The 16,128-nt window shown below is 48.9% G+C and overlaps 1 long non-coding RNA gene across 2 annotated transcripts; it reads left to right on the top strand.

The window, feature by feature from the left end:
- Positions 1-27: 27 nt before the first annotated feature.
- LOC128844564 (uncharacterized) lies at positions 28-4,169 on the top strand. Of its 2 annotated transcripts, none has more exons than XR_008446498.1 (3): positions 28-138; positions 910-1,038; positions 2,825-4,169. It is a non-coding gene; the product is annotated as an uncharacterized LOC128844564 (long non-coding RNA). The 2 variants fall into 2 exon arrangements; XR_008446497.1 differs by having other exon boundaries at positions 28-371.
- Positions 4,170-16,128: the final 11,959 nt, after the last annotated feature.

The following is a 16,128-nucleotide window of genomic DNA, read 5'->3' as shown; positions in this document are numbered from 1 at the left end:
CACAAGTGTCCGTGTCCCCTTCGCCGGGCCGGGAGCCGGTCACTATGCCAGCTCAGCCAGGGCCGCGGGGAGCAGGGGCGCCTGGCCCGGGGGCAAGGTCATCGCCCTATAGCACCGTGCCACGGGGATCCACCCAGGGTACGTCTACATGGGGGCACGTAGGGAAGTGACTCTGAATTTACTGAGCTATAGGTTAGGTCTATGTAAGTGGTCTTGCGTTTTGGGCTTGTCTACAGTGCCGGATTGGCACGCAGTGATCGATCCAGCGGGGTTGATAAATCGACCGCTGAGCGCTCTCCAGTACTCCACCAGAACGAGAAGCACAAGCGGAGTCGAGGGGAGAGTGTCAGCTGTCGACTTACTGCAGTGAAGTAAGTCGCTCTAAGTACCTTGACTTCAGCTACATCATGTAGCTGAATTTGCGTATCTTAGATCGACCCCGCAAGGTAGTGTAGATAAGCCCCCAGTCGTGGTAGCCGCTATAAGTGCCTCTCAACCCCAGTATCAACCCCTTTGGCTGCCCAGCTGTGTAGAGTCAACGTTGATGTAGTTAGGGTGATGCAGTGTCATTGCAGACCAGTGGTCCCCAAACTGGGGGGTGTGGAGAAATGTCAGAGGGCTGCGGTGAGGCCCAGGTCAGCCCCACAGGGGGCAGGAAGGCAGCGCCATCCAGCTCTTCTCTGTCCCCAGCTCTGCTCCAGTCCCACTCCCAGCTGCAGCTGGGGTCCTGGGCCCAACTCTACTCCTGGCTGCAGCCCCTGCCTTTGCTCTGGGCCCCAACCATGGCTCCCAACCTCTGTTCCCCGGGGAGGGTGATGTAGACAGGTTCCATTACAGTTAAGGAGGGCATGATGGAAAAAATTTGGTGTAGACAGTGTGTTGCTTACGTCAACTGTTACTGGCTTTCAGGAGTGCACAATACCCTACGCTGACAGTACAATGGAAACAAGCACTCCTGGTGAGATCGCGCACCGCTGACACTAGGAGCCAAGCGTGCACACACAAGCAATTTAATGGCTGAGGTGGCTATATGTCAATGTAAGTTAGGTCGATATAATTTTGTAGTGTAGATATGGCCTAAGGGTGTGAATTTTAAAATGGGTTGGTTAAACCACATTAAACCCTTGTGTAGGTGCTCTTATTTGGAATTAAAGAGGTCTTAATTCACAATTAGCTTAATTCACTATAGGGTTTAATACAGTTTAACTAATCTGCTTTAAATTTACACCTCTAGTTAATTGGGATTAATTTTCCAGAGAGTCTCCTTGTAAACAAGCCCTGATTAGCACCAGATCAGAAGTCTGTTTCCATGCAGTAATGAGGATGGAGCCCTGGCACCACCTGCACCAGCCCTGAAACAGCATGGCAGGGCTGCCCCATCCTGATATAGCGGGGCTTTCTGACTCCCATAAGAGGGCCATGCATTTGCCATACACTGTGAGTTAAATTCCCTGTAAGCTGCTTGGCTGCCTATTAAGTGCCATACAGGCAGGGCCGGTGCAAGGATGTTTCGTGCCCTAAGCGAAACTTCCACCTTGTGCCCTCCCCCCTCCCCGAGCCCTGTGGCAGCTCCCCCCCCCCCCCCGCCCTGAGGTGCCCCCCCTGCGGCAGCTCCCCACTCCCCCTCTGCCCTGAGGCACCTCCCCCGTGGCAGTTCCCCCCCCCTCCGCCCGGGGAGCCGGGCGGGAGCTCCCCGCCCCAGCTCACCTCTGCTCCACCTCCTCCCTGAGCACGCCGTCGCTGCTCCACTTCTCCCGCCTCCCAGGCTTGCAGAACCAATCAGCTGTTTGGCACGGCAAGCCTGGGAGGGAGAGAAGCAGAGTGGGGCGGTGTGCTCAGGGGAGGAGGCGGAGCAGAGGTGAGCTGGGGCGGAGAGTTCCCCTGCGTGCCGCCCCCCCCACACTTGCTGCAGGCGGCCCTCCCCGCACCCCCCTGCCCCAGCTCCCTCCGCCGACGATAACCGGGGTGGCCGAAGATCCGGCTGCCGCAGTCGCCACCGAAGAAAATGCTGCCCCTCAAATCCTAGTGCCCTAGGCGACCGCCTATGTCACCTAATAGGTTGCACCGGCCCTGCATACAGGTGCTCAGGGCTGCAGCAGGGAGAGATGCCTCTGGACCTGCAGCGGCGCCCCTCCCCTGGCCACAACCCAGCCTGGCCTGGACCTGCCATGGCCGGTGGAGAGGCAGCTCTCCCCCTCAGCCCACGTGCTGCTGTGGGGAGAGAGAGCTTGGGGGGGGGAGTCCTCTCTCCCCACCTTAGCTCTGGGGAGCCCCACTGCACCCCAAACCCCTCATCCCCAACCTTACCCCACAGCCCACACCTCCATCTGGAGCCCTCACCCCCCCATACCCCAACCCTCTGCCCCAGCCCTGAGCCCCTCATCCCTGCCCCACCCCAGAGCCCTCTCCCCCCCGCACTCCAACCCTCTGTCTCAGCTGTGAGCTCCCTCTCACACTCTGAACCCCTCGGCCCACATAAATTTTGTTATGTACACAATATGGAGGTGACGTGTCACACATCACCTCCATAATGGTGCACAAAACAAAATTCATTCTGCACATGGGTGGGAAAAATTAGAGGAAACGCTGACCGTGAAACCCCATGCAAAGGAGCCAACCCCCCAGCACAGCCAGCCCACATCATTGAAAGGCAGCAGGATTCCCAGTACGCAAACCACCAGCAGCTGCCCTGTGCCCAAAGAGTCACTGCACAGGCCACCCAGAGGGAACTCAGAAAGCCAGGCTTTGCTGCACCCCTTGCACAGAGCTGTCCTGTTGTTCCCCAGCTGCTATTTATTATTATTATTTATTTGTATTGTGGCAGCGCCTAGGAGCTTCAGACATGATCCAGGACCCATCGCTTTAGATGCTGTACGTACACAGAACAAAAAGCTGGTTCTTGCCCAGCAAACTGACAATCTAAGTGTAAGACCCGAGACAACAACATACGGATACAGACAGACAGGGAGCACAAGGAAACTACGCAACAGTGTTGGTTCCCAGGATGGGCCGTGGTCTCAACACACCAGCAGCCTAACCATTGACAAACTAGTTTTGCAGGCATCATGTCAAAGCAGAGCATCATGTCAAAGAACGGATCGCTGGCCCAAGCCACCCTCCACTCAGCATATGGCCCCCTACGGCTCACTAAGCCAACCCAGCCAAGCCAGGAGAGGGCAGTTTTGTTCCCTTCAATACCACTAGTTGCTATGTTTCAATGACTGATAGAGCAGCTTTCTCTGTGGCATCGTAATATGCTCTCTGGGCTAAAATCCTTTTCCTAGAGCCCTGACCTAGAACTGGGCCTGGTGCTAGGGAAATGCCGTGATGAAGGAATGCTACTGCTAGGCTGTGGAATCACTCTACGACTGCTACTCCCATCTAATGGTCTTAGAGCACACACCCCACCATGCTTGGTGGAGAAAGTGCCAGGGGTTAAAGCAAAAAGGAGCAGGAGAAAGCCCAGTTCTCCATCCTTTCCTAAAAGCAGAGAGAGCGCCAGGGCCGGCTTTAGGCCAATTCCACCAATTCCCCCGAATCGGGCCCCGCGCTTAAGAGGGCCCCGCGCCCAGTGGCAGGGCCACCCAGAGTGGGGGGCAAGTGGCAGAGAATCCCTTCCCTGGCTAGAGGCACCTTTTTAATTTTTACTCACCCGGCGGCGCTGTCTTTGGCAGCGGGTCCTTCACTCGCTCCGGGTCTTTGGTGGCACTTTGGCGGCGGGTCCTTCAGTGCCGCTGAAGACCCGGAGCGAGTGAAGGACCCGCCGCCAAAGACTAGGAGCGCGGCCCGGTGAGTACAAGCCCCACGTGTTTTTTTTAATGTGGTTTTTTTTTTTTTTAGTCATCCCTGTCGGGGCCCCGTCGAAACTGTACGAATCGGGCCCCGCACTTCCTAAAGCCGGCCTTGGAGAGCGCTCCCCCCTTCACCCCTGGCTTTGGTAAGCAGTTCCCGCACAGCTCTGCATCCTTGTTGAGTGAGAGTGCCCTTTCTTGCTCTAATCTGAATGAATAACTAGAGGATCCAAACCATGCCCTCACTGATTACACTGGTCTACAATTTTTGAGAAGACGTCTGCTTCAGAGATCAAATGTGCTATTTATTATGTATTTTGATATGCTGAATTGAAATATGACAATTAAAACAACTGATTGGCTACTGTTTCTAAGATATTTAAGTTTGTACCTTTTATGTCTATGTATATTGTGTAGATAGTAGAGTTTTAATCATAAATTGTAAACCTAGGTCTTTTCATGTGTTTATGGTTGCTTTACATGATAATATTTCACCTGTCCTGTTTATGTAACACTTTAAAAATCAGCAGAAGGGTTATATAAATAAAATTTATTATGAACCAAAAGGCAAAAAACTATTATGTACATAGTTTAGTCCTATTCAGTGTCTACTCGGCGCTTCTTGGCTTGTCTCTTGTATTCATTAAATGGAGCATCTCTTGTCACTGTCCAGCAATAGTCTGCAAGCATTGATGGGCTCCATTTGCCCTGATAGCGTTTCTCCATTGTTGCAATGTCCTGGTGAAATCGCTCGCCGTGCTCGTCGCTCACTGCTCCGTAGGTGAGTGGAAAAAAATCTAGATGAGAGTGTAAAAAATGTATCTTTAGTGACATGTTGCGACCAAGGCTTTTGTATGCCTTGAGAAGATTTTCCACCAACAACCTGTAGTTGTCTGCCTTGTTGTTTCCGAGAAAATTTACTGCCACTAACTGGAAGGCTTTCCATGCCGTATTTTCCTTGCCACGCAGTGCATGGTCAAATGCATCATCTCAAAGAAGTTCACGAATCTGAGGACCAACAAAGACACCTTCCTTTATCTTAGCTTCACTTAACCTTGGAAATTTTCCACGGAGGTACTTGAAAGTTGCTTGTGTTTTGTCAATGGTCTTGACAAAGTTCTTCATCAGACCCAGCTTGATGTGTAAGGGTGGTAACAAAATCTTCCTTGATTCAACAAGTGGTGGATGCTGAACACTTTTCCTCCCAGGATCCAATGACTGTTGGAGTGGCCAATCTTTCTTGATGTAGTGGGAATCTCTTGCACGACTATCCCATTCGCAGAAAAAACAGCAGTACTTTGTGTATCCAGTCTGCAGACCAAGCAAGAGAGCAACAACCTTCAAATCGCCACAAAGCTGCCACTGATGTTGGTCATAGTTTATGCACCTCAAAAGTTGTTTCATGTTGTCAAAGGTTTCCTTCATATGGACTGCATGACCAACTGGAATTGATGGCAAAACATTGCCATTATGCAGTAAAACAGCTTTAAGACTCGTCTTCGATGAATCAATGAACAGTCTCCACTCATCTGGATCGTGAACGATGTTGAGGGCTGCCATCACACCGTCAATGTTGTTGCAGGCTACAAGATCACCTTCCATGAAGAAGAATGGGACAAGATCCTTTTGACGGTCACGGAACATGGAAACCCTAACATCACCTGCCAGGAGATTCCACTGCTGTAGTCTGGAGCCCAACAGCTCTGCCTTACTCTTGGGTAGTTCCAAATCCCTGACAAGGTCATTCAGTTCACCTTGTGTTATGAGGTGTGGTTCAGAGGAGGAGGATGGGAGAAAATGTGGGTCCTGTGACATTGATGGTTCAGGACCAGAAGTTTCATCCTCTTCCTCGTCTGACTCAAGTGAGAATGATTCTAGTGCATCAGGAACCGGCAGTCCTTCTCCGTGGGGTACTGGGCGTATAGCTGATGGAATATTTGGATAATGCACAGTCCACTTTTTCTTCTTTGACACACCTTTCCCAACTGGAGGCACCAGGCAGAAGTAACAATTGCTGGTATGATCTGTTGGCTCTCTCCAAATCATTGGCACTGCAAAGGCATAGATTTCCTTTTCCTGTTCAACCACTGGCGAAGATTTGTTGCACAAGTGTTGCAGCATATGTGTGGGGCCCACCTCTTGTCATGATCTCCAATTTTGCAGCCAAAATAAAGGCGATAGGCTTTCTTAACCATAGTGGTTATACTGCGCTTTTGTGATGCAAAAGTCACTTCACCACAAACATAGCAGAAGTTATCTGCACTGTTCACACAAGTACGAGGCATCTCTGCTCATTTTGGCTAAACAGAAATGTGTCCCTTTGCAAAATCAAACACTGACATATAAGAGAGCACGACATTGTATGATTTCTAGAGCCGATATAGGGAAATTAGTTCAGCAGAGTGATGTAAGCTTCATTATGATTGCATCATCCATGATTTCTAGGAATAACATGATGCAATTCATATAATGTATGACGTAATACCAGCTTCAGATTGCATCATTCATTGTTTTGCCTAAAAAGCAAGTACTGTCCAAATGCAGTCAGAGATTTATTCATAGATCCAGTCAAAGATGTATTTTAGTCATTTCTGGTTTAAATTAAGATCCCTTCCCTTTATAATTCACTTATCCTCCGCCATTCCCAAGTCAAGGGTCGTATATACTGACCCAATAGCATATCTTGAAAACTAGAGCCAATCAACAATGTTAAGCATCATTTTCATTCTCAGTGACACAGAATTAGTAAAGTTTGACTACATTTATTTCAGAAGCATTTTGGCTGTAGAGCAGTGTTATGGGAGTGCTCTGTGTCTGTCTATATGTAAATAGTTAGTCGAGAAGCTGCCAGAAGATGGCCCACAAGAATATGTAGCATAGCTTCTGGGTTTTGTAGGACTGCTTTTGTGCACTGCACTTGGTGCAGCTCTTTCCATCGGCTCTTAACGTTGTGTCAGAAGTAAAAGAGTTAACTCCCATTAATTTCTATGGGCGTTAGATACCCTCAGATTCTCCAAGGTATTTAGGTATGTCTACACTACGGGATTAATCCGAATTTATATAATTCGAATTTGAAAAACAGGTTGTATAAAGTCGAAATGTATGCGGCCACACTAAGCACATTAATTCGGTGGTGTGCGTCCAAGTACCAGGGCTAGCGTCGATTTCTGCAGCGTTGCACTGTGGGTAGCTATCCCATAGCTATCCCATAGTTCCCGCAGTCTCCCACGCCCATTGGAATTCTGGGTTAAGATCCCAGTGCCTGATGGGACAAAAAACATCGTCGCAGGTGGTTCTGGGTACAGCCTCACCTCCTCTCTCCCTCCTCCCTCCCTCCCTCCCTGCATGAAAGCAACGGACGGCAGACAACCATTTTGCGCCTTTTTTCCTGGGTGGGTGAACACTGCAGACTCCATACCACGGCAAGCATGGAGCCCGCTCAGCTCAAGACAGCAGTCATGAACATTGTAAACACCTCACGCGTTCTCGTGGAGTTTATGCTCAGCCAGGATCAGAAAAACGAGGCAAGGAGGCAGCGGCGGCGGCAGCGCAGCGACAAGCGTGATGAGGACATTGACATGGACATGGACACGGACACGGATACAGAATTCTGTGAAACCACGGGCCCCGGTGCTTTGGAGATCATGTTGTTAATGGGGCAGATTCTATCCATGGAACGCCGATTCTGGGCAAGGGAAACAAGCACAGACTGGTGGGACCGCATAGTGTTGCAGGTGTGGGATGATTCCCAGTGGCTGCGGAACTTTCGCATGCGTAAGGGCACTTTCATGGAACTTTGTGACTTGCTGTCCCCTGCCCTGAAACGCCAGAATACCAAGATGAGAGCAGCCCTCACAGTTGAGAAGCGCATGGCGATAGCCCTGTGGAAGCTTGCAACGCCAGACAGCTACCGGTCAGTCGGGAATCAATTTGGAGTGAGCAAATCTACTGTGGGGGCTGCTGTGATGCAAGTAGCCAAAGCAATCACTCAGGTGCTGCTACGAAAGTTAGTGACTCTGGGAAATGTGCAGGCCATAGTGGATGGTTTTGCTGCAATGGGATTCCCTAACTGTAGTGGGGCGATAGACGGAACCCATATCCCTATCTTGGCACCGGAGCACCAAGCCACCGAGTACATAAACCGCAAGGGGTACTTTTCAATGGTGCTGCAAGCACTTGTGGATCACAAGGGACGTTTCACCAACATCAACGCGGGCTGGGCGGGAAGGGTTCATGATGCTCGCGTCTTCAGGAACACTACTCTGTTTAAAGGGCTGCAGCAAGGGACTTACTTTCCGGACCATAAAATAACCGTTAGGGATGTTGAAATGCCAATAGTTATTCTTGGGGACCCAGCCTACCCCTTAATGCCATGGCTCATGAAGCCATACACAGGCAGCCTGGACAGGAGTCAGAAGCTGTTTAAGTACAGGCAGAATGGTGGTAGAATGTGCATTTGGCCGTTTAAAAGGTCGCTGGCGATCATTATTGACTCGCTCTGACCTCAGCCAAAGAAATCTCCCCATTGTTATTTCTGCTTGCTGCGTGCTCCACAATCTCTGTGAAAGTAAGGGGGAGATTTTTATGGCGGGGTGGGAGGCTGAGGCAAATTGCCTGGCTGCTGATTACGCGCAGCCAGACACCAGGGCGATTAGAAGAGCACACCAGGAAGCGCTGTGCATCAGAGAAGCTTTAAAAACCAGTTTCATGACTGGCCAGGCTACAGTGTGAAATATCTGTTTGTTTCTCCTTCATGAAAACCCGCCCCCTTTATTGACTGATTTTCTGCAAGGAACCCACCCTCCCCCTTCCCCCAGCTTTCTTTCAAACCAAATCAAGTCACTATCATTTAAAAATTATTTATTCTTTATTAATAGATTAGAAAAAGAGGGAGGGAACCCGGGTGGTATTTGGGAGGAGGATTGCTGGGAAGAAAAAAGCCACTAAGAAAAGGTTAAAAAAATGACAGCCTTTTGCTTGGGCTGTCTACTGGGGTGGAATGGGAAGGTATACGGAGCCTCCCCCCCCCACACGTTCTTACACGTCTGGGTGAGGAGGATACGGAACATGGGGAGGGGGGAGGGTGGAACAGGGGCTGAAGCGGCAGTCTGTTTTCCTGCAGCCGTTCCTGAAGCTCCACCAGACGCCGGAGCATGTCTGTTTGCTCATGCAGCAGCCCCAGCATTGCATCCTGCCTCCTCTGATCTTCCTGCTGCCACCTCTCATCTCGAGCGTCTCTCCTCTCCTCACGTTGGTCCCTCCTGTCCTCACGTTGGTCCCTCCTGTCCTCACGTTCACTGGCTTCTTTCGTATACTTTGAAACTGTTTCCTTCCACTCATTCAGATGAGCTCTGTCACTGCGGCTGGATTCCATAATTTCAGAAAACATCTCGTCTCGCGTTCTCTTCTTACGACGCCTTATCTGTGATAACCTTCGGGATGGAGGAGGGAGGCTTGAGGAATTTGCAGCTGCTGTAGGGAGGGGAAAAAAAGAGAGAATTGTTTAAAAAGATACATTTTGCAGAACAATGCTTATACTCTTTCACGGTGACCAACACTATTCACATTACATAGCACATGTGATTTCTGTGCAAGGTCGCATTTTGCCTCTTAATGCTGAGTGCCTGTGGCTTTGCTGCTAGAGATCACAGGTCTGGGCAACAGAATTCGGCTTGCATGCGGCCATGATAAGCCATTGTCTTACAGCTTCTGCGCCCTCCTTTCCCACATACCAAGCATAGCCTGTAGAGTGCTGCGGTTTTTCTGTTAACATTCAGCAGCAGCAGAAAACAAACTAACCACCCCCCCCCGCCATGAATTCTCTGGGATGATCGCTGTACCCCTCCCCCCACCGCGTGGCTGGTATCAGGGAAGATCCCTGCAGGAACCAAACTAACCACCCTCCCCCCTGCCGCCTCCCCCCTCTCGCCATGAATTCTCTGGGATGATCATGGTACCCCTCCCCCCACCGCGTGGCTGGTAACAGGGAAGATCCCTGCTAGCCAAACGCGAAAAACTCAGGGCCAATTTCCCATCTGCGCTTGGCTAACTGCAGGGAAGGATTTATTTTCCGCCACAGGCAAACAGCCCAGTAGGAACGGCCACCTCTGTCCCCTTAATTAAGTTCCCGTATTTCAACCAGGTTACCAGGAGTGATATCACTCTCCTGAGGATTACACAACAAGATAAAGAACGGATGTTGCTTGAATGCCAGCAAACACCGGGACCATACGCTGCCAGGCTTTGTCAGGCAATGATACCAGATTACTTGCTGCAAGCATGGCGTGGTCAAGTGTCCTACCATGGAGGACGGAATAAGGATGCACTGCCCAGAAACCTTGTGGCAAGGCTTTTGGAGTACCTCCAGGAGAGCTTCATGGAGATGTCCCTGGAGGATTTCCGCTCCATCCCCAGACACGTTAACAGACTTTTCCAGTAGCTGAACTGACCGCGAATGCATCCCAAGTCCTCAGGGCAAAGTAATCATTAAAAACCGTTTGCTTTTAAAACAAGTTTTATATTTTAAAAGGTAAACTCACCTGAGGTCCCTTCCATGGGGTCAGAGTCTTGGGTACTGGCTTGGGAGGGTTGGGAGGGTACTTCAGTCAGGGTGAGAAAAAGATCCTGGCTGTTGGGGAGAACGGAGTGCTGTGTGCTCTCTGCAAGCTCATCCTCCTCCTCCTCCTCCTCCTCCTCTCCCCCATCGGCAGAATCCTCAGGTGTCGCTGATGAGACTATCCCCGACCCGGAATCCACAATCACAGGTGGGGTAGTGGTGGCAGTCCCCCCTAGAATTGCATGCAGCTCGGCGTAGAAGCGGCATGTCCACGGCTCTGACCCGGAGCGACCGTTTGCCTCCTTTGTTTTTTGATAGGCTTGTCTGAGCTCCTTGACTTTCACGCGGCACTGATCTGAGTCCCTATTGTGGCCTCTCTCCATCATGCCCTTGGAGATTTTTTCAAAAGTTTTGGCATTTCGTCTTTTAGAACAAAGTTCTGCAAGCACTGAATCCTCTCCCCATTCAGCGATCAGATCCAGTACCTCCCTCACGGTCCATGCTGGTGCTCTTTTTCGATTATCAGCCTGCATGGTTACCTGTGCTGATGAGCTATCTGTGGTCACCTGTGCTCTCCACGCTGGGCAAACAGGAAATGAAATTCAAATGTTCGCGGGGCTTTTCCTGTCTACCTGGCCAGTGCATCTGAGTTTAGATTGCTGTCCAGAGCGGTCACAATGATGCACTGTGGGATAGCTCCCGGAGGCCAATACCATCGAATTGCGGCCACACTATCCCTAATTCGAAATGTTAAAATCGATTTTGGCGCTACTCCGCTCGTCGGGGTGGAGTACAGAAATCGATTTAAAGGGCCCTTTACATCGAAATAAATAGCGCCGTTATGTGGACGGTTGCAGGGTAAATTCGAATTAAAGCTGATAAATCCGAATTAAAGTCGTAGTGTAGACTAGGCCTGAGTCACTTCAGCAATGGCTGGGAGCAGCATGCCACTTCCCTGCTGCAAATCAAATGAATTGGGGATGACTGGAAAAGCCAAAACTTCTTTAGGGCCTCATGCTGCACCCAAGTGTAGTGGCTGCATGGCTAACAATGAAACCGGGGCAATCAGAGTGGCTATGCTGAATAAAACTTTGGATAAGGGCTGCTTCAGGGCCACCCCTACGATCAGCTGTGCATCAGTGACCAGGGAGCCCTGGTAGAGCTGCTAGAGGGCTCTGTGCTAGTAGAACAGGGGACAGAACTCAGTGGGTTCTTCAGCACCCCTAAGGAGGAACTCTGGTTTGTGAACTGCATTTGCACCCCTCAGTCTGCATCAGAATACTATTGACAGGAAGAAGCCTTGTTCTGTCCCTGATTCTAAGCTCCCTTGACCTCTGTGCCTTAAGCTCATGAAATTGAGCCAGCTATCACTTAGTTACTTTTCTTCTTCAGAGCCCTCTTTTCTGGCCTATGGAAGGCGGGTTTAAGATATGAGGGGACCGGGTTTCACCTCACAGCAGTCACTCTGCATAGCAGTTTGCTGCTGGGTTTTTATTAGAAATGTGTTTGTTATTATGGAGGAGCGTGCAGTGAAGTGCAGTGCTAATCCAAATAGTGACTAATGTTGGTTGTTCAGTCTGGCCCACTGCAAGCATTCAAAAACTATGAGTCAGGCCCAGCAAAAAGTCCTGATAGGCTGAAAAATCATGAGATTTTTAAAAATTTTAAATGTTAGGTTCCTTTACTTTGCCTTCTAGTGTTTGAGCCTCCAGACTTCACATTTCCAAGGTTTCTTTGCACCAAAAAGGCTAGAGACTTTCTTTGTGTGTGTAAAAGGAAAGTTAGATTCTCACATAATCACATGGCTCCAGGAGTTGGGGTTTTAAGAGAACCACAAAATATCATGAGATTCACAATAAAATCACATGAGATGGCAACACCATTATCCCCATTTTAGGATTCCAGATCAAGACTGCTCCAGGTACAAGTATAAAGATTGTTTTTGCTAACTCCTAGCTCTGCAAACTCACCCTAGGAATTGAGAGTCATGCTGGGTTGTTCCTGGCTTGTGCATCAGTAACAATAAAGACAGTAATAATAAATAAAGACAGTAGCAATCAGAACTCTGTTAGCCATTCTGCTGGTGATGCATGTGCCTATATAGAATCCAGCTTACTGTCTCATGACCATATAGACTCTGCAGTGTTAACAGGAGTAATAAATAGTTAAAACTTACTTTAGTCAGCAAAGTCAGCAGATATGATTGTGAACACACTTGGGGGATGGGTAGGGGCGGATGGGTGGAGCAAGAAGGTGCCACTTTGACACAGCTGCTTTTCTCAGTAAAACTGCAGTTTGCTTATGCACAGTTTCCAGTGAGTTTGTTTGTTGGCCAAGTAAGGCCTTAACGTGGATTTGTGAGACCTAAAATTCTGGTTTTGGCGCAAACTACAATTATCCCTGAAGATGTTTTTGGCTGAAATAAGTTATAGATTGTTAGCCTTTACGCCAGATGAATGACATTTTTTGTTTGGCAGAGCTATTGACATGGATTTCTTATGAAAAAAAGTTAAATGTTTCGGTTAAAGGATGTGGGGGTGGAGGGTAAGTAGCGAGGCAGGGAAAGTTACGTAGCATATCTTGATACAGTGTGCCATTATGGCACAGATAAAGGCCACATTTTCTGTCTGGTTGAGATTTATCATTGGATGCAATTTTATAATAATCCACTAGACAGCAAAACTCTACTTATAACCGAGTTGTGCTTTTGTATGGCAATTGTATTCAAGAGCATTACATGGAAGATGAAAGGATTACATGATCCTGTTATACACACCTGGAAACTGTTGACATTTATGCATTTAAAAAAAAGATCGGATTGCTTTAATCTAGGAAATGGATATGGGGTCTGGTCCTAAGCCATTGAAGTCAAGTGGTGCTATGCCATTGACTTCAATGGGTTTTAGATCAAGCCTTGGCTGTCCAAAAACGTAAAAGAAATTCCTTTCTGCACTAGCTGGGACAGGTGTGTGACTCCTCCAGAACCTCAGATTACAGGGCCTGTGGCACTGATCCAGGAAGCACTCCAGTGGTTAGATGTTCAGCTGCCTGTGTGTGTTCTTCCTGTGTGCTGCCCCAGCTCTGCGCAGACGGCCGGCACAGCAGACCTCGAGTGAACTGCCCAATGACCACAAGATTCGTTACGGGAAAAAGGCGCCAGGCCAGGTTTATTGTCAACAACCCACGGTAATAGCACCTGGCAGATGAGGATAGTAAGACATGTATGCCTGTGACAATGGACACAGCTCAGTGAATAGTGGGACTTTCCATTCCCCGCCTCAGCTGGACAAAGATACTCCCTTTGAGATACATCTGTATACTCTGATACAAACAAGTTAGCACTGCCTCTGACATAGTTACTGCCCCCTGATGTGGCTAGTTATTACCAATCGTCTTGTACATGTTGGTTTGATTAAAACATCTTTATTACGTACTGTCATCCTGACCTTATCTTTTAGTAGAGGTTGGTTATTCCTATTATCCCTTGGGAATGTTTTTGTACCATCCTTGATATCGGGATGTTCTGGTGCTACTTGATATCAGGATGAGTTTGCGTGAGTACTCTGTGCTTAGCACTTCCTAGTAATGGTCTTTCCAGATTCTGTGAGCAGGTCCTGCCTCATACCAGGGCTCTGATACAAGGGCTTATGTCTCAGGGTATGTCTACACTACGAAATTAGGTCAATTTTATAGAAGTCGATTTTTAGAAATTGATTTTATACAGTCAGTTGCATACGTCCACACTAAGCACATTAAGTCGGCGGAGTGCGTCCCCACTACCGTGGCTAGCAATGACTTACGGAGCGGTGCACTGTGGGTAGCTATCCCACAGTTCCTGCAGACTCCGCCGTCCATTGGAATTCTGGGTTAAGCTCCCAATGCCTGATGGGGCAAAAACATTGTCGTGGGTGGTTTTGGGTACATGTTGTCAGTCGTCCCTCCCTCCATGAAAGCAATGGCAGACAATCATTTCGCGCCAGACACCAGGGCAATTAGAAGAGCACAGCAAGACGCGCTGCGCATCAGAGAGGCTTTGAAAACCAGTTTTATGACTGGCCAGGCTTCGGTGTGACAGTTGTGTGTGTTTCTGCTTGATGCAAACCTGCCCCCTTTGTTGATTTTAATTCCCTGTAAGCCAACCACCCTTCCCTCTTCGAAATAAAGTAACTATTGTTTTGAAACCATGCATTCTTTCTTTATTAAATAAAAAAAAAAACGAGATAACGGACAAGGTAGCCCAGGTGGGGGAGGAGGGAAGGACAAGGCCACATTGTTTATTGTAGTCACGCTAAAAATCAAACTGTTTGAATGACAGCCTTCTGTTGCTTTGACCATCCTCTGCACTGGAGTGGCTGGGTGCCCGGAGCCTCCCCCCTTCCTTCCCCCCGCGTTCTTGGGCATCTGGGTGAGGAGGCTATGGAACATGGGGAGGAGGATAGGCGGTTATACAGTGGATGCAGCAGGAGTCTGTGCTCTTGTTGGCTTTCCTGCAGCTCCAACAGATGCTTCAACATGTCCATCCGTTTGCTCCCCAACGGACGCTTCATCATGTCTGTTTGCTCCCCCATTAACCTCAGCATCACATCCTGCCTCCGCTCTTCGCACTCACTTAATTCTTTCCTGGCCTCTGCCACTGAATGCCTCCACGCAGTAAGCTGTGCCCTATCAGTACGGGAGGACTGCATGAGCTCAGAAAACATTGATTGCGAGTGCATTTTTTTCACCTTCTAATCTGCGATAACGTCAGGGACAGAGATGATAGGGGGAGCGTAGAAACATTCTACGCTCTACAATTCTGGGGGGACTGCATGGTCATCTGTGCTGCTGAGTTCACCACACTGACCAAACAGGAAATGAAATTCAAAAGTTCCCGGGGCTTTTCCTGTGTACCTGGATAGTGCATCGGAGTTCAAAGTGCAGTCAAGAGTGGTCACAATGGAGCACTCTGGGATAGCTCCTGGAGGCCAATAACGTAGATTTGCATCCCCAAATTCAACCCAGCAAAGTCAATTTTAGCGCTACTCCCCTCGCCGGGGAGGAGTACAGAAGTCGATTTTAAGAGCCCTTTAGGTCGACGGAACAGAGTTGGTTGTGTGGACGCATTCATTTTTAAATCGACCTAATGTGGCTAAATTCGACCTAACCCTGTAATGTAGACCAGACCTCAGGCTCTCTTCTTACTACAACTCCCATTAGTTCCGAGAATGTTTTATAGAAGGCCCTTATGGCAGCTCTCAATTCCAGCAGGGAAACTGAATGGATAGACATTTCATGCTTCCAGTGCTGTGGCGTACCCTCCCCGCCTGCCCCAGGCTTAAACCACTCCTTGTATTACTGAGCCTGTACCAGTCATTCTCTTGGACTGAGTATTCATTCATCATTATTTATTCTATCTGTCTACCGCCCCCCAGCACCACAGCATCTGAGTGTCCTGCAAGCATTAATGAAGTATATCTTTGTAACAGGCTCAGAGAGATTGAGACAGTTGCTCAAGGTCACACAGGAAGTCAGTTTGCAGAACTGGGAACAGAACCCAGGAGTCCTGACTTCTCCCTCCCTGCGCTAAACACTAGACACCACTGCAGCTATACCCTGCGTACTTTGAGTATATGTAGTGATGATGATGCCAGGCAACTTGGCATTTACAGGCTGATCACTGCCTTTCCGCTTTGGTGTTCACTGCTCTATTCCTTGTACTAGTCAATGGGTTTTTTCCCTAAGTAGGAAATATTGAATGGGGCTTGGATACAGACAGAGGGATTAAACTATAGAAAAACTAAG

Source organism: Malaclemys terrapin, chromosome 10, assembly GCF_027887155.1.
Source record: "Malaclemys terrapin pileata isolate rMalTer1 chromosome 10, rMalTer1.hap1, whole genome shotgun sequence".
Classification (NCBI taxonomy): domain Eukaryota; kingdom Metazoa; phylum Chordata; order Testudines; family Emydidae; genus Malaclemys; species Malaclemys terrapin.
Note: the sequence above shows the minus strand (reverse complement) of the source record. Positions and strands in the feature narration are given on the sequence as shown.